This window comes from Streptopelia decaocto (assembly GCF_964273445.1).
Source record: "Streptopelia decaocto genome assembly, chromosome: 1".
Taxonomy (NCBI): domain Eukaryota; kingdom Metazoa; phylum Chordata; class Aves; order Columbiformes; family Columbidae; genus Streptopelia; species Streptopelia decaocto.
Window position 1 is genome coordinate 108,576,715 of NC_138663.1, and position 24,922 is coordinate 108,601,636.

General features: G+C 38.1%; 1 long non-coding RNA gene across 1 annotated transcript in view; it reads left to right on the forward strand.

Annotated features, from left to right (window-relative positions):
* The first annotated feature begins 2,898 nt into the window (after nucleotides 1-2,898).
* Nucleotides 2,899-24,922, forward strand: part of LOC309447012 — an 82,520-nt gene continuing 60,496 nt past the window's right edge. The window contains exon 1 of the long non-coding RNA XR_014185542.1: nucleotides 2,899-3,130. This is a non-coding gene — a long non-coding RNA (uncharacterized lncRNA). The remainder of the gene's footprint in view (nucleotides 3,131-24,922) is intronic.

Below are 24,922 nucleotides of genomic sequence, written 5' to 3' on the forward strand. Positions count from 1 at the left end.
CACACAATAAATGCTTAGTTTAGAGCTTTATGTTGAGAAGAACAGAACCCCATTGAATGCCAAGATAAGAAGTTTTACTGCACCTAGCTGTAAACTTGAGGAGACAAGATAACGAAGATTTACAGCAAAAGGGGGCGCCAGTCTGGTTTCATTCAACTTGGCAGCTTGGGTGCCAGTCAATTCAACATAATGAGCCAAAGGTAAAAAGTTCACTGTGAGGAAGCTGAAGGAGCCTTCATCCAAAGACCCCCAAAGACCCCTCCTCAAATTCACCAAGTGGCACTGAGCAGGCGCAACAGGGGAGGGTCTATGGAAATGGTTATCCGGAACTCATTTAATCAGAAGCGGGGAAAGGTTATGAATATGTATAGGCATTCCTGCGGTCATTATGAATATGTAACACCTTACTGTATTTAAGCACACTTCTTATTGTTTAAAGGTGTGCGTGTTGGGCGGAGCGAATCCCCCGCGCACCCAGCGTTGTTTTGCTTATGCTCTAATGAACACGTGTTTAAGGAATACAAGGAATTGGATTAAATGTTGTTTATCCATAGGAAAAGCGTAAGTTATTTATTTCATATCTAAGGATTATTTTATGGAGTTACTTAGGTTTTTCATCCTTATAGTTTGGCATTCAGAATGGTGGAATACAAACAATGCAATACAAGAGAAGGCGAGGGTGCTATCTCATCATGCTAGATGCAGCATGTCTCTTGTTCCAGTCAAATAGAGAACAAACATTTAAATATGGAATAGGGTTGACAAAAATTGTCACCTTACCTCCCTGTCAGATACTGAAAAGAATAATGTCTCAAGCATTGTGGCAAAACAAGTTACTCCAGCTGCAGGAGATGGGACATTGTCAGAGACTGAAAAGAATCACACCTCAAACATTGTGGCCTAGTAGCAGGAGATGGGATACTCAGGATAAAATGAATTGCTATTTACATACCAAGAACAAGCTAAGGAGCCACAGACAAAGGCGGGCTTACTGACAATAGGAGGTAGGGGGCATGCCAGAGGGCACATAGCTCCATCTTCTCCCCCAGCATGGCACAAAGGGAAGAACCAGCATGGCACAAAGGGAAGAACTGAGACCCTTCAGGATGGTCTGAAACTTTTCTACCTTTTTGCAATTACACCTCCACAAAAGACAAAAGAAAAAATTATGGAAGCAGGCAACCCAGAGGGCTATAAAAAGGCAGGAACTGGACCAGACACCTGAAGATGCTGCACTGCAGACCACAAACCCCGGCAGACTTCGCACAGGACACCGGAGGCCACACATCCCTGGACCCAGACTGCAAATCCCATAACTGATGCTGTGGAGCTGTAAGGGTGGTGGAATCCCTTCCTTCCTTCCTTCCTTCCTTCCTTCCTTCCTTCCTTCCTTCCTTCCTTCCTTCCTTCCTTCCTTCCTTCCTTCCTTCCTTCCTTCCTTCCTTCCTTCCTTCCTTCCTTCCTTCCTTCCTTCCTTCCTTCCTTCCTTCCTTCCTTCCTTCCTTCCTTCCTTCCTTCCTTCCTTCCTTCCTTCCTTCCTTCCTTCCTTCCTTCCTTCCTTCCTTCCTTCCCTCCCTTCCTTCCCTCCTTCCCTCCTTCCCTCCTTCCCTCCTTCCCTCCTTCCCTCCTTCCCTTCCCTCCTTCCTTCCTTCCTTCCTTCCCTCCTTCCTTCCCTCCTTCCTTCCCTCCTTCCTCCCTCCTTCCTTCCCTCCTTCCTTCCCTCCCTTCCTTCCCTCCCTCCTTCCCTTCCCTCCTTCCTTCCTTCCTTCCTTCCTTCCCTCCTTCCTCTCCTTCCCTCCTTCCTTCCTTCCCCTTCCCTTCCTTCCTTCCTTCCCTTCCCTTCCTTTCTTCCTTCCCTTCCCTTCCCTTCCCTTCCCTTCCCTTCCCTTCCCTTCCCTTCCCTTCCCTTCCCTTCCTTCCCTTCCTTCCTTCCTTCCCTTCCCTTCCCTTCCCTTTCCCTTCCCTTCCCTTCCCTTCCCCTCCCTCCCTTCGTTTCTTTCCTGTATCACTGTTTCTTTTTTTCTCCTTCTGTGAGTAGTGTAATAACATAAAGCTTACAACCCCACATGTGCCGCTAACTCCTTTAGGTAAATCCTTTTGCTGTTAAACTGTTCACCAATTAGGCTTAAGTAATGTAAATCTTCCTGCCACTGAATCATCTGTTAATTGGGCAAGCTGTAAAATAAAAGGTGTTGCTTTTCTTGTTTATGGACCTTAAGTGTTGTGTGTACTGTTTTCCAACCAAGGGAACCCACAAACCTTAGTCACCTCTCCCCCACTCATACCCTCTGGGTGGAATGTGACACTCCTCTAAAGGATAACTATCCAGTTGTGGGTGAAGGGTTTTGTATGTCCAGAAATCTTTCCTACTGCATGACCTTAATATGTTCTGGTGCATTCACCCTCTTTTGTTTTCTTGCTTTAGGATGGCTTTTATTACATGCCCATCTAAGTGTGTGTGCATAAAGAGAAATAAATGTTCATATACAGTGGGTGATATTCTTACCTCTTTGAAGTTGCTACTAATATACTTTTACTTAAATATTGTCATAGTGCCACATGCAGTTGCATTGTGAAACCAGTCACTTCACTAAAAGATTAAAATTTTCTGTCACTGTAAAATGACTTTTTCAGACAGTCACTTTGTGGAATGATGCAAATGTTTAGGCATTTAGTGAAACGACTGGATAACAAGTGCTTTGTTACCTGATTGGACTGCTCCACTCGGTCATTGCATGAAATGCCTAAATATTTTGAGTATTTCATAAAAGTGTTCACATTAGTGAAATCTAGCATGTCGCCTGTATGATGTTCTGCTGCAATACTGCTAAAGAAAGTTAAATATTCCATCAAAAAGGGTACTCTCAGAAGCTTCTTGCAATCAGGATATTAGTTAACAAATGCAACCGTTGCACAAGAAATCTTTTATTACTTTGCTTATCAGTTCTTTTCAGCTCTATTAGACTTAGGATGCTGCTTCTTTTAAGGGATTTTCTTCAATTTTTTTGTCTTCTATGGCAATTTATTTTAGTCTTTTTATCAAGCAATTAAGGAAAATCTTCAGTCCTTCTGGTGGGAGTCTCATCAGCTCGAATGAACTTCAGGCCTCCGTGACACACATAAACCATGGGTACGTTACTCTAAATATCTCTATCAATATTTTAACTTTAGAAATACATTAATGTGAAAGTATGTGCACACATGCCAATAGAAGGGGCAACTCTAACAAGATTTTCTTAGGCTTTAGATGGTAAGATGGTTCCTTTGTCAGTAATGTTTTACAGGTCCAAGAAAGTAAAGATAGAGTTTACACATTCAGCTACGGCTGGTCACAAAATTCTTCTTTTAGCTCTCTGTCGTCAGTAATTTGGGAGAATTTGTCTTTTGTAAACTACCAACTGCAGCTGAATTTAAAACAGAAAATGAAATATTTCAGCTATTTGTCTTTTAAACACTGCTAAGTAATGAAGCAATTGCTATTATCCCAGGTGAATAATGCTGTATCATGTAACACCACTGATGTAATTTCTGTGTGCTACATACTGTATAAGAAAACACGAAAGTATGTCAAATGTCTCTGAGCAATGTGTGACTCTCCACCTATAGCATACAAGCTCTATAGGTATTCCTTTGTCTTATCCCTCTTGGGCTAGAAGATTAATGATATATAGTGTCTTTATAATCCCTGAAAAAGGCTTCCTAAAAGCTCTGCTACATTTTTCTGGCCATTTCTAAAATCTGGCAAACTATTCCACAGACCTTTACATTTATGACTGTAAGATTGCTTTGCAGCAATATTGGTTCTTACTAGCAAAGTAAATTAACAAGAGTGCCTTCTAAAGGTCTTGCAGAGATCCTTTCAGTATACTATCAGAATTGTATGACTATTCATTTTATCTAACTTACTTTGCAAGTAACTGGATTTCACAGAATTTTCCTTTTGTGATTCAGCTCACTATGAAAATTAGAATGATTCGAACTAATTACTGTTTCTTTTATCAAGATAGTTTAAAGAATGGCTTCTTTGGGCAGTTTTAGCTTGATACTACTTTTCTCCTTCAGTTCATTTGCAATCCATTTCGAATTAGATTTCAGATTATGTCTCCAGCTGTATGTATTGTAGGAGAGAGGTCACTGACACTGAAGGGTGGAAGTTGGATTTTTTGTTTTCTAGAAGTGAGACTCATGACAACCAGTGTTACTTTTTAAAAAGCAAGCATAAGTGCATTAGGTCATTGACGGACTTAGTACTTTAGGAAAAGGCAATAAACTGTTCTTAGCACAGTGCTTTTCCTTCTAAAGTGAAAGCACATTAATTGAACAGGCTTGTGTTCTCGCAGGAGCATAAAAGAAAGTCTCCTTCATTGGACACACTCTGCTGCATTTTTAGTGTCTTTCCAAACATTTTAAAAGTATTTCTGTTTTTATTTTTTACAAAATGTACACTTCTTCATAATAACCAACACCAATATTTATATGTACTCTATAGTTCTTTCACATTTCTGTTGCTTTGCAAGCGCTACCCAATTGCATTGAATGAACTTGCGCAGAAAAAAGTAAAGGCATACCTGATAAAGAATGCTTTGTCAGTTGTGTGAGGTCAGTTCCCTTGGTATAAGTTGTTTGAAAACAGAACCCAACTATTTCATAATGGTTGTTAGAAACACAGGGTTTTCCAGTCAGTAAGTCAAACAATAACAGTGTTTCACATTAAGAATAATATACACTAGCCAGAGTGGCTACATGCTGCACCTAGGTGCCACTAGGTACTACTTGGTACACTACTGCTTTAGAATGAGTAAAGAAACTATGTATGTATGTATGTATGTATGTATGTATGTATGTATCTATCTATCTATCTATCTATCTATCTATCTATCTATCTCTATGTATGTATGTATGTATCTATTTATCTCTCTATATAAAATACACTAGAATATAGATACATTCTAATGATTGGATAACTGCTGAGAATCAATTGCTATAGGGACCAACAGTGAAAAAGGTTGCTTATTATCATAGTTCGTAAACAAACAGAATGTTCTTTTCTGATACATTAATAACTGAGTGTAGTGTATACTCCTAATGTTTAAAACATGTTTCTAGCAGCTACTCCCAATTCAGAATTGTAATGCAAGATGACCATAAAATTCCTCCCCAAACTCTAATTAATAAATTAGTTTTTTTATTTCATTATGCCTGTACCATTAACACCATAAAATTGCCATTAAAAAATATTTTTGACTCCAGGGAAATACACTTAAAGAAGCTACTTTAGACTGGAAGCAGAAATTTTGAATACCAAACCTTTTTGCAGGATATTTGTTCATTTGTTTATTTTTTGCATACTTTAAGCATAGCACATACAGAGGAGGAAAGTAAAGTCCACTTACCTTGAGAAGCACTTGAGAAAGGAAAAGGAAATGGATCTTTCTAATTTTTTATGTTTTTCTTTTATACAGTTTCACTTAATCTCTTTTCCTGTAGATAGAACAGCTTCAGTAGACAACATGACTGTATATGTTTATTTTTTTTCTATTTCAGTGTTAAAAATCACTTTTAGAAACACATTTTGAAAGAAAAAGTTCTGTTTCCTGTGTCTATACAAGGGAACAAGTCGCAGAAGATCTGAACACAGCCCTATTTTAAAGCAACACTGTAGCTTTTCTCATTTTGATTGAAATTCCTTAAAGTTTGTCCTCTTCTGTGTGATGATGAAGCTGGAAAAGGTAACAATCCAAATTCATGGGGACGCCTAATACGGTTGCTTCAGCCTGATTTTCCACAAAGAAGCAGCAGCCTTAGTGTTTGTCCTTTGTTTATCCTGAGCTACCCTTATAGCTCTCAGTTAAGAGTTTTTAAATTATTAGTGTAAACTATTAGTGTAAACAGCTTATGCTGACTACATTTTTTGAGGATTTAGCAGTGTGATTAAACTTGTAATTTGTATCTTAGTAGAACAAGAGGAACTAGCTTTTTTGTTACATGCCTATCGAATGGAGTTTAGTTTCCTTGTCCTTACATTTTATACAGTTTTATTTTCTCATCAAAGCTTGTTCTTTATCTCATTCTATTTTCTTGCCAAATACAAACAGTTAAAAGAATATAAATGAGTAAGTTATGCTCTTTTTCTCTGTAGCAAGCTCTACTAGCTGAATTTACCAGTGATGAAAAAGCTATAATTTAAGATACTTCTTCCTGAGAATGAGTCTAGACCATGTATAAAATAGAGAAAAATATGAATATTAATTAACCGCTTAGTCAAGAAGAATTATAGGGAAGCTTTTTACAATTTCTTCAAATCAGATTGCAATGTGCGAGTAAGAAATTACTGACTGGAACAATATAAAACCGGAACCCAAAACATGTAAAAACAGTGTATGAATGCAACATCTTTCTACACAGCTGCCAGGCCAAACATCTTAACCTGGCATATAGGTGTTATTTTTGTTACCAATTGTGGAAGAAAATATGAAGTTGCCTTCATGAATAAAGTCCACTCTTCTTATTTGCAGTAATTTGTACCAGTTTCTAAACAGGAAGTTAAAAGAGCAGTTGAGGGTAAAACACTGAAGCAGCACTAGATCTGAGGCTTTCTACTAGACAGCAATAATGGATCAGAACCAGGTAAATTTTTTGTCTGGATTATTTCAGACAAAATTTCGCACATCCAGGTTCTTGAGAAAACACTTTGCAAATATGGATAGAAGAGATTGGGAAATGCATTTCATGTATTTTGTTATTTATTTGCCCTTTCTCCCAATTTTTACTTTTAGTCTCAAATATTTTCTTGTCTAGGTGGTTAATGAGGTAACACCAAGAACCTTGAGTCAAAGTCAGGTTTTCTGTTGGATATCATCTAGTCTATATTGTTCTTGTTTTTTTTCCCCTGACCAATTTCTATGAGTGATTGCAATTTTAATGAGGTGACATCTGAAGTTTTCTCTGATTTTTACTATAATTCATTATTAAAAACTGCATGCCTGATAGATAAAATAAATAAATAAAATACATTAATGTTGCATCCAGCCTACTCACAAAACATGAATTTGTGTCTTCTTCACATCTATCATTTGCCTTCTGCAGCCAAGCAAGACGTGAAAAATCTGAGATTCTGACACTCCTGATCTGACAGTACCAAGTTGAAAGACAGCAAAGATTTTGGAGAGTCACTATAATATTGATACTATGAAAATTTCCACTGAAATTCACAGATAGCAATTTTATGCAATGCATTAAATTTCTTTCTAATGTGTTAACATAGTCCTATACGTAATGATGTGTCATAACACAGAGGAGGGAACAATTAATTAATTACTGCAAAAAGGATTTTAAGCAATAGGTATAATCACAGATAGGAGAAAGAACAGCTACAGGCAACTCATCACCCATTGCACTGACAAAAGTTATACCAATTTCCTCAAGCACAGAAACTGGTGAGAGCTTTTCCTCTGATTGCTTCTTCTACAGAGATTCCTTCCATTTGTAAGACAATTGAAGAAAAAAAAGATACGGAGTTTACTATCATCTAACCCATGGATCTTCTAATACTGTGCTACACCCATGTGGCTCTGAGACTTGTGCTCAAATACAGATATACATACTGCTCTGATTGCTTTCTAGTCATCATTCTTGTGCAAGTAGAATCCCGTAATTTTTCCCTCCTCGTGTCTTGAATTATAATCTATTTACCTTCCCAGAAACTCAGCACATCTCTTTGAATAAGTCCAGTAAACATGTACTTTGGGTTTATGGTCAGTGTTAAAGCAGACACCTGAAATTATCTTCAGAACTCAGTGTTAGGAATGCATAAGGCATTATGTCCCCACCTCATCCAGTTTACGTGCACAAGCAAACTGTACATATCTTTGTCTTACTAAAATGTGCCACATCTGAAACATTAGGAAGATCTTAAGGTTTCAAATGACTGAGGCCTGTGTTTCAATCACAGTGTTCCTTGAAAGATGCTTGGTCTTTTTGCTGCCAGCTGAACTACTGGTGTTGTCTCTCTGGACTTCTGTAAGGCCTTTGACATAGTGTGCCACAACATTCTTCTCTCTAACTTGTAGAGATATGGATTTGAAGAATGGACGATTTGGTGGATAAGGAAGTGACTGGATGGTTGCATCCAGACAGTAGTGGTTAAAGGCTCTATGTCTGGATGGAGATCAGTGACAAGTGCTGTCTCTTGGGGTCTGTATTGGGACAAATAGTGCTTAATATCTTCATCAATGACATAGACAGTGGAATTGAGTGAGCCCTCAGAAAAATTGCAGGTGACGCCAAGCTGAGTGGTACAGTTAACACTGTGAGGAACAGAATGCTGTCCAGAGGCACCTGGACAAGTTAGAGAAGTGGGTGCATGTGAACCTTATGAGGTTAAACAAGGCCAAGTGGAAGATCCTTCACCTGGGTCAGGGCAACCTCCAGTATCAATACAGGCTGGGGGATGAAGGGATTGAGAGCAGCCCTGCTGAGAAGGACTTGGGGGTACTGGTGCATGAAAAGCTGGACATGAGCTGACAATGTGTACTCACAGCCCAGGAAGCCAACCATATCCTGGGCTGCATCAGGAGAAGTGTGGCCAGCAGGTCACGGGAGGTGATTTAGCCCCTCTACTCTGCTCTGGTGAGACCCCACCTAGAGTACTGTGTCCATCTCTGGATCCCTCACTACAGAAAAGACACAGACTTGTTGGAGTGGGTCCAGAGGAGTGCCACAAAAATGATTGGAGTGCTGGAACACCTATTCTAGTGCTGGAACACCTATTCTATGAGGACAGGCTAAGAGAGTTTGGGTTGTTCAGCCTGGAGAAGATTAAGCTCCAGAGAGAACTGGCCTTCCAGTACTTACAGGGGACTTAAAAAAATGTGGAAAAACCTTTTAATAGGGCCTGTAGTGCTAGGACATAGGGAAATTATAAAACTAAAAGAGGGGAGATTCATACTAGATATAGGGAAGAGCTCTTTCACAATGAAGGTGGTGTAACACTCAAACAGGTTGCCCAGAGAGGTGGTAGATGTCACATCTGTGGAAACATTCAAGGTGAGGCTTGATGGAGCACTGAGCAACCTGATCTGGTAGAAGATGTGTTTGGTCACTGCATGGGGTTTGGACTAGATGATCTTTAAAGGTCCTTTCCAACTTAAACCATTCTGTGATTCTATGACTGATTTCATGAATCTATGATTCTAGGAACTCACTTAAAAGTGAGATTCCTTTCATATTTTCATTTTCTAGAATGGAAAATACAGGCATGTGACTTGAAAGTATCTACTTTGCAGCTACATAACAGCATTATTTTTGTCTATATTGGAAATCACTTATCAAAAGACATTGTGTTGCATTTCTGCTGTCTCCTGAAGCAGCTCTGCTGTTGGAATACATCAACATATACCTATAGCAGTCATTTCAAGAATCCAGTCTCACTGTGCAGCAACAGTTTTAACATGGAGGGCATAAGCAGTACTCAAATTATTCCGATTATTTCACTACTGCATACCTGCCTTCTCTCTCACATTTTCCCAACAACAATGATGTGGAAAAGCTGAATAAAATGCTAGTGGGAAAAATTCAATTTAATTAACTGTCTGTTAGAACTGTGAGATGAGGTGAAATACAATTAAAATTTCAAATTGTGATTCTGATCTAAATCTATGGCTAATAAATAATTTGGAGCAAATAACTCAAATATAGTCAATTCCTTTGGCTTTTAGCTCATAGTATACACTATATTTTATTTTCACTCCAGACTTAGAGCCACTGTAATGACTCTGGAATATTTCTTCATACTTGTCACTACTATAAGGCAATTTCACACTTTCCTGACTCTCTAAGACATGTAATACTTGGAACCGTTAATTGACCAAATCATCAGTAAGAGGGAGAGAAAAAGGGGAACATGAAGTATAATTCTGTCCATGAGTTTGACTTGGAAATGTAGAAATGGTCATTACACAACAGATATTTAGAGGGAACAAAGCTTAAGCCCTTTTCCATTTCAGTAAACTCTTTTAAACTTTCAAACAGACTGCCTAGATTAAGCAATATACAAGCATATTGTTGAAGATTACACATACACTAGGGAAGCTGGTTGGGCCAGACACTGACTTTAATTTGAAGATAAGCCTTTCTTCCCTCATCCAAATGCTTGGTTAAGAAAAGTCAGACACGGCTGTGAAGTACGTTGCCTGTAAAAATCCCAGACCTTTTCCTGGATTTGCCAAGCATAGGCTTCCATCTTCGTTTCTGATGCTGGTGAAAGCTGAAGATGCCCAGTCTTAGATATATATGCTAGATATATAACTAGATATATATGCTAGAAACAAGATCTTAATGATGCATATATTAAAAAAAAAAAATAGACAGAATTTACTGTCTGAAATATGAAACAGGTTACAAAAATAAAAATTCAAATTCTTAGCTGGTGTCACCTGATGGTTAACCCAGATACTTTATGGTGTACGGTGCTAAGTTAATGGGAATTATTTGCTCTACCTTGTAGTATTATGATTGACCCAGTGCATTCTTTGATTAATTTTTTACATTTGTAAAAGTCACCAAGAGTCAGGAAAATCTGTTAGTAAAATCTGTCAGGAAAATCAGTCCTGTTAGTAGACAGACTGTTAAAACTTTTGATGGATTTACTTCATATCACAACCTCCAGTTTCCTCCACTCCAGTTCAAGGGACTGGAGAAAATACATATCTTAAATCTGACTTTCTTTCCAGAATACCAGAAGATCCCCTTCACAGAGAGAAGTGAATCCTTTCCAGTGAAGTCTATGGAAAACAAGGGCATCATGCAGCAAAAGGGACACTTTGCTTAAATAGACAGCTTACGGCTATTTCTATTGATTCTGACAGTTCTTTGTCTTATTACTACTGTAAAACAGAAAAATGGCTATTTTTCACTCAATTTAAAAGAAAACATAAATCCTAATTGTTGTCCTTTTCACAATAATTGTCCTCTTCCTCACTTGATGGAGATAATAAAAAAGAAGAGACCAACACTGAGATCAACTTCTTCCTAGCAACGAAGTTGAAAATGACAGTTATTTTTCAATTTACATGTAGCATCAGAACTTTAGGTGAATGAAGATGGGAAGAAAGAAAACAAATAGAACAGCCAGCCAAAATCAACTCCCAGTTCTTCTCTTAAAACATGTCTTTGAATCCTTCTTCTGATTTTTGCTGAATTGTTAGGAACCGCACAGGGCTACACATGCACAGGGTATGAGTGGTCTCATTAACAACAGTGTTTACAGAAAAAGAGCTCCTTTTATATTGTTTTATGGGTGATCCACAGTATGTTTCATTTTAAAAATGTCTGAAACTACCTAGGATTTGGAGAAAAAAGAGAAAGTGGAAAATTAATATCACAGATTTAATTTGAATAAAACTTGCATTTTACCTTTGGCTCCTGAGATGACTTAGAGTGATTTGCATTCTTCCCTGCCCTTCCTGCCCAAAAGTGTAAAACAATACATCAAAACTTAAAAATATGTCTCCTATTACTTTAAATGAAACTTAATACCACCTTCTCTTGTCATAACAAATGAGGCTTATACTCCAATGGCGGCTACATGGTAATTTTTACTGGAACAGTGGAATTATGATGGGTTATTTTTAACTTTGGTTTCAGCTCTTTGAATTTCATTCTTGATTGTATTGATGGGAAAACTAGATGAAACAACTGTTTTAAGGGAAAACTAGCCAATGGAGCTGATAAAGCTCTCTTACAGGCCCTGTAAAAGTTATAAAAGGCTCAGTTCGGGCATGTTCTGAACCAGCTCAGGTTCATTGTAAGGAAAATAGGTGAGAGCTGAGGTTAGGCATCATATGGTAAGACTGACTTGGAAAGTTTCTAAAGTTTTTAATTTAATTGGAGGTAAGGGAGGTAAGGGAGTAGAGTTGAGCTTAAAATCAGTTATATACCTCACCCTTTTTCTGGAAAATCCTAGTCACAAAAATACGTTTAATCTAATTGCATCGTTGGCACCTTTATATATCTAGTGGTAGTGTGGGAGATGCACAAGGTGAAAGAGTCTAAAAAGGAGAAGCAAAAGATGAAAGAATATACATAAAGAAAAGAAACAGAATCAGAATAAACTGGAAAATGAACAGAGGAAGGATAATACCAAGATAGGAATACAGGTAGCATGGATTCTATTATCTCCACCCTTTAACCTGTATGAAACTAATTTCATACCTAAACATACTTGTCAGAGTTTATGACAAAATCATTTAAAATTGTAAAGCAATCATTCTTCATTCAATCTCTTTTACATGGATCGGTTATTTGAAAACACAATGAGGACCTGTAATTGTGCAGATAATGAAAGTATCTGATCTTTTTTTCTTCTTTGTCTATTTTGGAATTGTTAACATTTTGTACTTTCCACTGCATCACAGACACACCTTTCTTAAAAAATTTCTTCAGAAAATCTAAACCCTTTCAGAGGGGAATAATCCTCTGTTCCCTCCTGGAGAATCCTGGAATGATGTGGTGTTAAACCTGCCTGTGTCTCTTTCCTCTTACTGTGATAGAAACGTTATAATACAAGCAATGAATGAGAAAAACAACATATCAGAAAGAGAATCAGAAGAAAAGAGGGAAACATTGTGTATGCTGGGGTCAAAACACTTAGACAGTTCTGCCCTTCAGGGTTGGGTTAAGAAGTAAAATGCATCCATGTGTTGCTAGCCATTTAAAACAGCCCATCTGAAGCTTAAATATAAGCAGGCAAATAAAATTGTTTATAGTTAATTATTCTGTTTTTATTGGCTTCTCTGGCTGGAGATTAACAAGAGAAAAACATTTCTGAGTTGGCTTAATATAATTACTTGATGGAGCAGGGTTTCAGGGTCTAAAGATTAGAAGATTAACACAAGTAATTTTACTCTCGTAATTAGTTTTGGGTTACAGTCTATCTCTAACAGAGAGAAACTGAAGTGGTTTTGCTTCATATTTAGATCAGCTTGATGTGAATTTGAGTAGCTTTTATGAAAAGGATGGCTATCAGATTTAAATGCATCTATGATCTTGCATAGCTGTCAATCCTTTTAGCATCTCTTTAATTTACAGTCTACGTCTTCTCTTATGTCAACATGTCATCCCCACCAGGTAAGAGTTCTATAGGGTTAACTAATAATACACAAAAGGATTTTTTGAAATAATACTGCAGTGCATGAAAATCCAGCACTGTGTCAGTAGATTATATATTCACCGTGCACCAGTGCATAATTCATAATTGTAATTGGCAACCCAATGAAAGTAAATATCTTAAATTGGCAGTCAGGAACACGTCTGTGTTTCTGGGTAAAATAAATAAGAATCAAAATAGACAACACATTTCAATGTTAACATCCATCAAAATGGGTATTTTTTCCTAGAATAATTGAAATATTGAATTACTACAGGCAGCTACTCAATTTCTGAATACTTTTTGGGGAACTATGCAACCATCACCAGTTCTATGATATACTCTAAGCACTGTAAACAACAAACAGACAAATAAGTCTGACACCTTATTGCATTTTAGGTTTTGTAAATGTCCTCACAGGCTCACATGCAGCAGATTCAACATTTCTGTTTGCTTTGGGGCAATTACTTAGAATTGCTATGCCTAAAACCTTAATAAAATCATTACACTAAGTGGAGAAAATAAAATAAATCTCTACAGTCAAGCAGGGGAGTGTGGATGAGTGACAGACTGAGAAAGAGAAAATAATAAATGTCATTTTCTAGAGGATTAGGACAGGCCAATAAAGAAATAATTGCTCTTAGGCGTTCTTTTAGGGCCAAGGGTAGAGAAAATGTTATGTGCAAACCCTATATACAAAACTGATATGACTGAATGTGGCAGCTGCACTCCTCCCCGCTCTGAGAACTGCTGTGGCAGTTGTACATCCCAGTCTCCTTCAATGGGGCAGTTAATGGCTCTTTTGTGAGATCCCTGAGTCAGTTGGACAGGGTCATTAGGAGAGGAGGGGGGGCACAGAGAAGCCGAGAAGCTTCTGGAATGCCCACAGCCAGATCTGATCAGACTATAAAACGGGGTTCCTGACGAGGATTCCCTTTGTGTGGTCCTCTCAGAGCAGTGGGTCTGTGCCAGAGCCCTTCCCTTAGACTGGGATGCTGTCTAAGGAAACTTCCTAGGACTGGGAGCACCTCACCTCCTTGTTTGGGTGAGTGATACTTTAAGTCCTTGCCGGATCAGGCAAGTGTAAGACCTTGCTGAGCAGGCAAGTGTAGCATTCTGGAGTCAGAGGGCTCTGGCTTTGTTTCTTGTGAGTGCATGCATGCACGCTGTGGATCATCATTATTCTCACTTGCTGCACCCAAATAATTTCCTCAACTGATATTTGAACCTTTATCTTATGTTATTGGAGTGCTAACTAGTTGTATAAACCCTGTTTTGGTTGGTTCATTGGCTGTACTTTTCTAGCCAGAATAAAGTCTGTTTTGGACCTTGTTGTCCACCTAAAACTGACTTTGGGGTCCCTCCATGACACTGGAAAAGTTGCAAATATATCATTAGGAAAACTACCCATTCCACTTATTCTGATAAAACAAATGAACAGTTTGTGCTATATAGCCAGTAGGAGAGTATTAGGCATTCTAGGATATGATTCATGCCGAGTTGATGTAGACACCAAGAAAAGGTCAGATGAATTCCAACTATAAATATGTATTTCTTAATTCATTAAAGCACTTATTTTCTGCCAAACATCCAAAGCTTTCCACTTACATTGCCCACTGCTCTCTTTTTCAAACATGGAAGTCAATGGAATTTATTAACCAGAACCATATTTGGGATCTTAGAGCAAAATGAAGAAGCCTTTCTTAAGGTTTTGCAACATAGGACTCAAAAAATAATTTCATTTGTAGAATCACATATTCCCATAATGACTGAGGAAGGAAGGCACCTCTGGAGATCCTCTGGTCCAATGGGTTCATGAGAGCGGATTGCTTAGGGCCATGCCCAGTTAATTTTTAAATATTTCCAAGAACTGAGAACCTACCACATTTCTGGGCAACCTCTTCCAGTGTTTGATCATCCTCACACTAAGAAAATTCTTTCTTACCTTTACATAGAATTTGCTGTGTTGCAGTTTGTGCCCTCAGCCTCTTGTCCTGTCACAGAGCGCCACTGAGAAGTGTCTAACTGCCTTTTTTACTTCCCTTCTGTCAGGGTTTTATACACATGGATAAGATCTCCCTGAGACTACTCTTCTCCAAGCTGAGCAGTCCCAGCTCTCTCAGCCTCTCACCATATGACAGATCCAGTTTGTTGATGATCTTTATGGCCCTGCACTGGACGTCCTCTAGTATGTCCATGCCTGTCTCATAATCATGAGTACAGAACTGGACACATCATTCCAGATGTGTCTCACCAGTGCTGAGCAGAGGGCAAGGACCATCTACCTTGGCCTGCTGGCAACACTGCCTAAGGAGTCCTTTTCCGTCAAACTTCTTTTCAGCTGGTTAGTCCCCAGGTTATACTGGTGCCTGGGTTTATTTCTTCCAAGGGGGCAGGACTTGACATTTCCCTTTCTTAAGCTTCATAATGTTCTTGTCATCCCATTTCTCCAGCTTGTTGAGGTCCTTCTAGTTGACTGTGCAGTCACCTGGTGTATCAGCTGCTCCTCCTTGTTTTATTTTGTCAATCCTCCTCACTTTCCATGTATCTAGTCTGTACTTAATGAGTTTGTCTGTGAGAATGGTATGGAAGACAGTGTCTAAAGCATTATCAAAGTCAACACAAACAGCATTCACTGCTCTCTCTTCATCTGTCAGTCATCCAGTTGTAGAAAGCTGTCAAGCTGGTCAAGTATGATTTCCCCTTCATAAATCCATGCTGACTGTTCCAAATCACCCTATTGTCCTTCATGTATTTGGTAAGGCTTTACAGAAGGATTTTCTCCACCTGATTCTTAGGGACTGAAGTGTGGTTGACCAGCCTCTATTCTCCCAAGTATTCCTTCTGTCTTCTTGAAAATAGGAATGTAATTTGCTGTCTTTCAGTTCCCACAAACCTCCCACAATCACCATGACATTTCAAAGGTAATTGAGAGTGACCTTGCATTGACACTGGCCAGCTCCCTCTGCAGTTTTGAGTGCATCCCATCAGGTCCAACAGACTTGTGTCTGTCTATTCTGTTCAAATGTTCCCTAAACTTATTCTGCTCTACTGAGGGCAAATCTTTACCTTTGGTCTCTGTGACAACCTTGAAGCGCACTCCCCATCCTTAGCAGAACAAAAGACCTTGTTATGCCTTAAATGTCTGTTTTTTGTTACTGTCCTGGTTTTGTTAAAAACAAGACCAGTTCTCTTTTAGTGATTTTTCTTTCAGCTGAGTTCTTCTAGGTGGCTGTACTTCTCTGAATTTTAGCCTGCATATTTTTCCTAGGATGCTGTACTCGGTGCTGATAAGAAGACCAATGGAATGCTGAAGAAGCTCATGTTTTCATTTATTACTATGGTAGCCAAGAAAGACTGATAAGTTTTCCCACGTTCCATTGTGAGAGGGGTGTGTTTGGGGAGGGGTGGATGGAACAGGTGACTAGAACTGACCAACTGAGGATTAACTGAGTATCCCATCACCATAATCGTCATACCCCCCTATATAAGAGGATGATCATGAGGGTCACTCTCTCTTCAATCATGGCCAGCATCCAGAGAGGACCCTGTCTGTCTGCCTGAGATCTACAGGCCTCAGGCCCTGTAATCCCTGCAACCAGGTTCCGGTTTGCTGTGATGTCCCAACCATGACTTCCAGGGGCCTGAGCTACACCTGCTGGAGCCGCCAGCTCCGCACACCCAGCTCCACCGCTGCTGGAGTGACATCAGCTCCATATTGAGCATTTGAGATTGGTTTTGTATAATTTGTATATATTATCTGTTTATTAGTAGCATTAGTAAAACCCTTTAAAACTCTCCAAGTTGAAGTCTAAGTCCCTCTTCCTTCTCCCTTATATTCCCTATCATCTTTCTGATCTAAAGGAAAGGGGTGGTGGGAAGTGAGGGGGTAACAGGAAGCGTCTGCCATGGTTTATTTCCACCTTGTCTTAAACTGTGACAGTTACTTTGGGAGGAAAATATACATGACACCTCGTCTTATCTTTCCCAAAGTTTTGTGGTCATGGATGTAGACATCTTGTAAGATAAGGGCAATTAACAGTGTTGCTGTAAAAGGTCGCATGGCCTGATTGGGATGATAGAGATGAACCATCTGTCCGACAACCAACTACCAGAAGAAACCACGAACTGACAGCTACCCCTGACGGGTAAACAACTCACTTCTGGCCAGTATCATGAACTTTCCCCTAGTTTGAAGACCCCAGACCCATTTCCAGAAGAGTCTTCCTAATTAGCATGAAGAGCGAGCAGAGGGAGGAGACGAACTGCCCTCTCCTATCTTGCATGTAGATGAACTAGGTTATAAAACAACCTCACGTATGATACAGCTTGGCAGTATGTAAATCTTCAACGCGTCCCCCACTCCAGAGGTTGTCGTGGGACCGATGTACCTGTGGAGTGGTGATATCTTTCTCTCTCTCTCTTTCACTTTCTCTTTCTTATATCTTAGTTTTCCTTCTCGCTCGCTCTCTGTCTTTCTTTTCCTTGAACATATAAAAGAAAGTTCTGCTGCTAAAGTCTTGTTAAGTTTTGCATTACAGTTACTAATTGTTGCCAATCCACTGTTTTTAGAAGGGCTTTTGCCGTCAATGTATTCAAAGTTTTGTGTTATTATAACATACTTTTGCCAGGTCACTAATCGCTGTAATTTGTATATCACCATGTATATCACCATGTGCTTTTAGTAAATTCATAGTTGGACCCCTGGAGTGATTGTCTGTCATTCACTTCGCATTTCTGCACAGAATTACCCGCAGTCAAGTCACACCTGATCTCATCTGTTGAGTCAGGGCACGTGTCACGTTCAAAGTTAACTCATCCCTCATCCCATCTTTTGGGACGGGACAGTCTCGGAGGCCTGGGACTGCTGAAAGCCAAAGGCAAAGAAGATATTCAGTCTTTTCTGTGCCTTTTGTCACCAGGTCTCCTGAGCCATTCAGCAGCAGGCCCGCATTTTCCCTGGCATGTCTTTTTCTGCTGATGTTCTTCTTGTTGATCTCCACATCCCTCGCCTGATTCAACTCCACATAGGTTTGGCCTTCTTAATTGTGTTCCTGAACCCTCTGACAATGCCTCTATTCTTCTCCTGGATCACCTGTCTCAACTTTTGCCTCTCGCACACTTACCCTTTACGTCTGAGTCTTGCCAGGAGTTCTTTGTTCATACATGCAGGACTCTTGCCACCTTTGCTTGACTTCCTACACACTGGAATGGAACCTTCTTGGAAAATGCCACACTTCTGTGTTAATTTTGGAGTTCAGCATACCAACATTTTGCTCTACTTTGGTGGCTCAACCCTTAGACATACTGAGCCTACTTTGTTTGCAACCTTAATTTTACTAGTCCATTGTTCCATCCCTAATTAGCTAAATAAAATTGTAATACTTTAGCTTGGTAATTAGCCTTCGTAAATGAATATTTGCTTGCTCATCTATTTTAATACAATCAATGAAGGCTATGCAGATTTGGTTTGCTGTAACAAATTATAGTATGGTTCAAGAACTATGAGGGCATGGCTAACCTCAAAGATATAATTCCTAAACCGCTCAGATAATTTCCAAATGAGTATTTGTATCTTTTTTGACTATTATGCTTAGGCCAGGCTATGTGAGTTAAGAAGATTTCCCTTGACTTCACTGACATGCAACAATAATAACTCAGACCAACACTTGCCACAGAACTGTAATGAAGGTAATCTATGAGATGGCAGAGCACCCTGCTGTCTATTCTTTCTGTACATCAGGAAGAATCACCTCTGCTTCTGTATGGCAAAGGGGATCACACTTGCCACTGAGACTTGGCAGAAGATCACTGTGGTTGTAAACCATTTTTCTTCACTAAGACATTGAGACTTCTTGGAAAGTATGAGTGAGAAAACTATGGAATATACACATTTGTATTGGTCAGACTAAGTTTGTCAGGCACTCTTGAACTAATTTTTAATCTTCCAGTGTATCATATAGCAATAAACTAATTATTTGGAAAGTGAGATTAGAAAGTGTAACAAAGAAGTCCTGGCCATCACATAGTCCTTAACATCATGACTTGTGTAAGCATACACCTAAATATCCTGATGGAAAGCTTGTCATGGTGGCTGCTGTTCACAAAGCATTTTCAGTGGGATTTTCAAAATGATTTAGCAATCTCAGAAATTATACCAGTATACTATGCTTTGGGAAATTCTTTCCCACATACTATAGTGCAGCTGATCAGGATACATTATCTACATTTTTGTCAAGATGCCAGAAAATAAATAAGTACCTCAGTCCTGGCTTAATAAAATAATAAATGCTCAGAATATATTCTGAGGGCAGATAAATGGAGAAAAAAAAATAAGGTAAGAAATCACCTTCATTTATAAGCATGTCACTACTCCTTTCATGAGGTAGTAAAATACCTTAACTGCCTTAACTCAGGTTAGGACACTAATCTGGCATAAATCCCAGAATTGAATCTGACATTTCTGTGCATATCTTACTGCATATCTAATAATGCACCATTTTAATGAATGCTGCTTTGGTTGTTGAATACAGTAACACAATTTCGGTAAAAACCACTAAATATCTTAATCATAAATGAAACTATAAGAAGTTAGAGTAGCTGCACTGAATGACTCTGGGAACCATTTTCTGAAGCTGAATTGGTGAGTGACATTTAGTTTACACACTGGATAATATAAAAGGTAATGTAATTTTGAAATACAATTGTTAATACAGGGAATAAATAATGTATTATAAATAGGTTAACAAGCCATTCCAGTAATATTTAATATATGCACACTTAAAAGCAGTTAATAATCAGATATTAACATTTAACGATATTGCTGTTTAATGGTGTTTCACTGCCAGAACCTGAAATTATGTCTCCAAACAATGTTACCAACTGTAATCACTACAGTGCTAACAATTAATATTTGAGATTGTCCATGATGGCAAGAAAAAGGCATACATAAATTACTTGCATAATCAAAATCTATCTTAATGTGAAGTTACCATATGAGGAATGTATTTTTTGTATGTGGATGTTTTGAGCGTTGGAGTTCAGCTTAGTAAGGTGGTAGCTGTCAGCAGGGGATTTAAAAAAAAAATCTTAAAATGTTTAATTTTAAAGCTAATCTTACAATGTTAGAATTTTTCTGAGAAGAATGTCAAAGGAAAAGGATTTATATAATCAGTTATTTTGCTGAAACACCTTCAACCTCTGAAACTTCTCAGTGAATAAGAATGAACCAAAAACCAGTACATATAATTATTCATCATGTGTGTGGAGTCATTGTTATTGAAATAATGACTAAAGATAAATAAGATTTTTTTAAATTGTATTTTTTCAAAGCATTGTAAAGATTTCATATCACTAGAGAAAATATTTCTGAGTACCTCTGTTCTGTGAGCAAAATATCCTTTGAATAAGGCTTTGGACAGATGCCCTCTTCCATACTACTGTGACTGTGGAAGAGGCACAGGTAGGAATAGGGGACTTCTTGCCTTGACATCCTGTCAGCTTAATAATTTTGACAATGGTTTCTGCCTCTTTGTCAGACAAAACGTACCAGATTAGCTCAGAACAGTTTAAACAGCAGATCTTTGCTACCTAGCTCATTCTGAAGAGGACAAGGGTAGTGTCAGATGTGTGGCTCTAAAGAGCCATGTGACAGGAATGGCCCAGAAGTAAGTCAGGGAGTCCCTAGGGAGTTTTCTTCTTTTTCATCATCATGACTGAGTCCAGAAATAAACATCTGTCTGCAGTCCAGTTGTGCAATATGGCCTTTGAGAAATGGGGTGGATCTGCTCCAGGTATAAGGGAACTCCAGCCTGGGAAAACCATAGTAGACCGACCCCTCCTTCACCACTTGCACCTGATGTGCAGAATGAGAAAGGAAAAAGGATATTTGAGGAGTGTAAAAGAGATAGTGCAGCAACCTTGTAGCAGTGGTGCCAACTGATCTAAATAGAAGGAAGGTTGAGTCGTTTTCATGCACACCTATTTTCCTCTCTCTACTTCCTTCTGCTCTCTTTCACCTTCAGAGACTATCAGTGCTGAAGGTCAGAAATTCCTATCACAGCAATATGCAGTATTTTTGTGCAGGATGAATTTTCCTATGTCCTGGAAACAGACATCCTTAAGATTCTGGCTTGCCTGCTCTGATTTATCATTGCCTTTCCCTTCAGTTCTGAGTTCATGAGTTACTTACTTTTGAGAATTAAGATCCTGGGCGTGATCTTCTGTCTTTTATTCAGAATTCTTTCACCATGGAGTACCTTTATGCTGCCAGCTTGGATTAACACACAGTGTATCCAAAGCTGTTAAATGTTTTGTGTGAGAGAGCTTAGACAAATGAGTTGTATTTAAAAGAAGGTTACCTTACCTGTACCCCTAAGAATCATCAAGCCAAGTGAGAGAGATAATAAGGATCATTTACTGTTATTTGGTGTCAACAACAAAATATAACAACAAAATATGCTCTGACAGGTCAAGCATGAATGTGAATCTTTGTTTGCAATTTGCATGGCTTTTCTGACATATGAGCAAAGCACAGATACAATCTCTTAGTATTATTTAAACTGCTATTGTATTTTCCAACCTGGTATCAGCAGTATGATGCAAGAAGGCAGGCCAAGACTAATTCCTGAATAATATCATGCTACATTGTTGTAAGCACATTGTAGATAAAGCAGTTAACATGAAACAGCCTGTAACTGTGTGTATGTATTGAAAGTCTACTTAAATCAATGGGAAGGAACTCAATAATCTCAAGGTTCCTGGAAGAGGGATGTTGTCTACAGAAGTACTTTAGTCCCACTTACTTCTAGAAAAGACTAGGGAGTGCTTTAGAAGATTTTACACAGTTCTTAAAACTTCCTTTTCTTCCCTTGATTTCAACTGCAATTTGGCCTTAGAAGCTTTAATCTCATTTTAAAATAAGATTTTCTAATATCACTTGCTTTTCACTCTGTAGTTGATGTTGATGCACTGCTGATTTTCTCTCTCATAGCCTTTTGTTTTTCTTTTCATGTAAATGCTTACATTTTAACGTTTTTCACACTATGTGATTGCAATAACTTAACAAAGTGGCCTATAAATCTCTCATTTTAAATAACATGACTTTTACAAGGTTTATTTGATATTTTAGAATCCTTGAATCAAAGAAGTGTTGGATTGGGAATGGATCTCAGGAAGTCCTAGTCCAACTGCTTGCTCAACACTGAAGTTAGCTCAGGATTTTCTAAAGTCAGACCTCAGAAATCTCCAAGATCCCATTGCATTTGGGTGCATATTGGGTGCATATTTTCTAGTGCTTAATTATTCTAAAAGGAAAAGTTTTCCCTTCATATCCTTTCATTATATAGCCCTTTGTAGGAAAAGAATAAGAGATTGGACAAATAAGATGATGAAATTAATGCAACAAAGATATTGGGTGGCTGTCCTAAAAATATTTGAAATAGTAGGAAGAGAACTTCAGTAGGTTGAATTAAAAACAAAACAAAACAAAACAAAACAAACAAAACATGAGCATAACCTTGTGTACTTGTGCCTGTCTGCATTGAGTCTCCATTTTATAGTGCATCTGGAACCTTTGCACTTTATTCCTCTCCAAACACTAATTTTCACATGCCATGTATTTACCAGCAAAGCTTTTATTGATTCTTTATATTTTATTCTAAGTGGCCTCAAGGTTTCTCCCCACTTACATTTAAAATAGAGGGATGTGTAAAAATTAACTTTTGTATTGATCTCTAAAATCCACCTGTGCCAGCATATTTTCAGACTCCTAGAGACAAATATTGAGTCAATCAGTTTTTGTGCCATAATTTCTGACTATTACATGAATGTCTTTCTGGGTATTCTTCTCCTTATCTTTGTGTCCATCAATTCTCTTTTGTCTTAAGATTGAGTTAGAAGCTTTTTGGGGTGGTGCAAGCTTCTCTTTAAATTTCTAGGCATTATGGAAAATAAGTCTCTGGTCAATGATTGGGTTCTTTAATGGTCAAATAAATAGCACAGAAATGTTCTGGAGAGTTAATTGTATATATTAGTCTAAAAATTAACTTTTTAAACCCAAATGAGAGGTTTCATAAGTCTAATCCATGAAAGTGTTAATGCATAAATATTTTTTTAAAATATTTTGCAACCAGAAAAATAATGCCTTGTCTTGCACCTAAAAGATCAGATTTTTTTTACTATCAGTAATTTTACAGCATGAAACTATAGCTTACTGATTATAAGAATTCTTAAAGATTAGCTTTGGAGTTATAAGGAAATGTTATTTGGAAGAAGCAGAGGATGGCACTGTTGGACTGCAATTATGAGGCAATATAGTCTGCAAATCTTGAATTACAACATTGCACAACCTTACAGAAATTATATCAGAAGTCTTACAAGAAGCACAAGCAGGAAAAAGGTTTACACTGGGTTTTTGATGACTGAAATTTTACTTGACATCTGACAGTCAGGTAGGAACAATGATTCTCTCTCTCTTTTTTTTTTTTTTTTTTTTTTCATGAGATGTGACTGTAAAATAGAGTATAGGAGAGAAGGTAGGTGTAGAAAAACAAACACCATTAAGTAAGTCATATATTTTTTGAAATAAATTACTAGTATAACTGTGAAGGGCCTTTCTGACACTAAGTCCTTAGCTGTGAAATATCTGAGGTACTGAGTATTTGCAAAGACATTGGCTCTCCAATGTAGGCATTACAGTATCCACAGGCTGTTTGGATGAATTTTTCTACAAAGGTTGTGATTCAAATAGGAACCGAGGGTAGACTTGCAAACAGGTAAACCACTTCAGAAAAAATGGACCTTCTTCTCGAAGACATGCCTCTATTCTGTATTTGTACAGGATGTTGCTAGCCTGTTCCTCCAGATTTCACAGAAAAGTCTTTATCTCAAAAAGATATTTAATGTAGTGAGAGGGAGAAGAATCACATTCCAGGAATGTTATTATAAGTCTTTAAAAATGTTGCGCAATTAAATAATTGAATTTTGTTATGCAAGATGCCATCAGTTGTGCAAGCTTCCAAATTTTTCATAAATGAAAGCAGTGTTCAACTTATTCATTTCCCTGTCATCCTAGTTAAGCTTATGAAACAAAAACACAATGGAACCGTTTAGTTAAATAAATGAATTTTCACATCTAATATGATTGCCACAGTGGTCATACCCACTGGTCCATGGAATTATGGGAGACCAGTCCTTTTTTTTTGGTGTGTGGTGGATATGTGCAAGCCATCTTGCAGTTCAACAAGATTTGTTTTCCAGGATTGCTTATGCTGCCAAGCATATTGAGATAAACTTGGAGCTACATGTTAGACTGCTAGTATAATTTGCAAGTAACTATCTGTTAAAAAGTGAAATTGTCAAAAATAAAATAAAAGAGAAGTGGAATTCAGTTGAGACCATGACTTTAATTCTGAGAAACTGGCATGATCATTTTACTGCAATTAGCTTGGCACTCAGAACCCAAACCAGTCCAAACTACTCTTATAATTTTGCATTATAACTACAAACCCCAATTAAATTCCATGTTTGCTTGGGAGCTTTACAAATCCACATGTTCTTTTCACTAAATTTCAGTTCAGTTTCATTGCAATGAAAACTTAGATCAAGTGAATTCTAGATGGTTTTAGTGTTCATAAAAAGTCATTTACTGAGTGTTGAAAGTACCCGTGATTTCTATATGTCAACATTGTATCATTGTTACCTTAGATATTTTTCTGTTTTGGCAGAGATTTTTTTTTTCTTTAGTTTAATCATTGGAAGAAAATGAAATGGGATTTT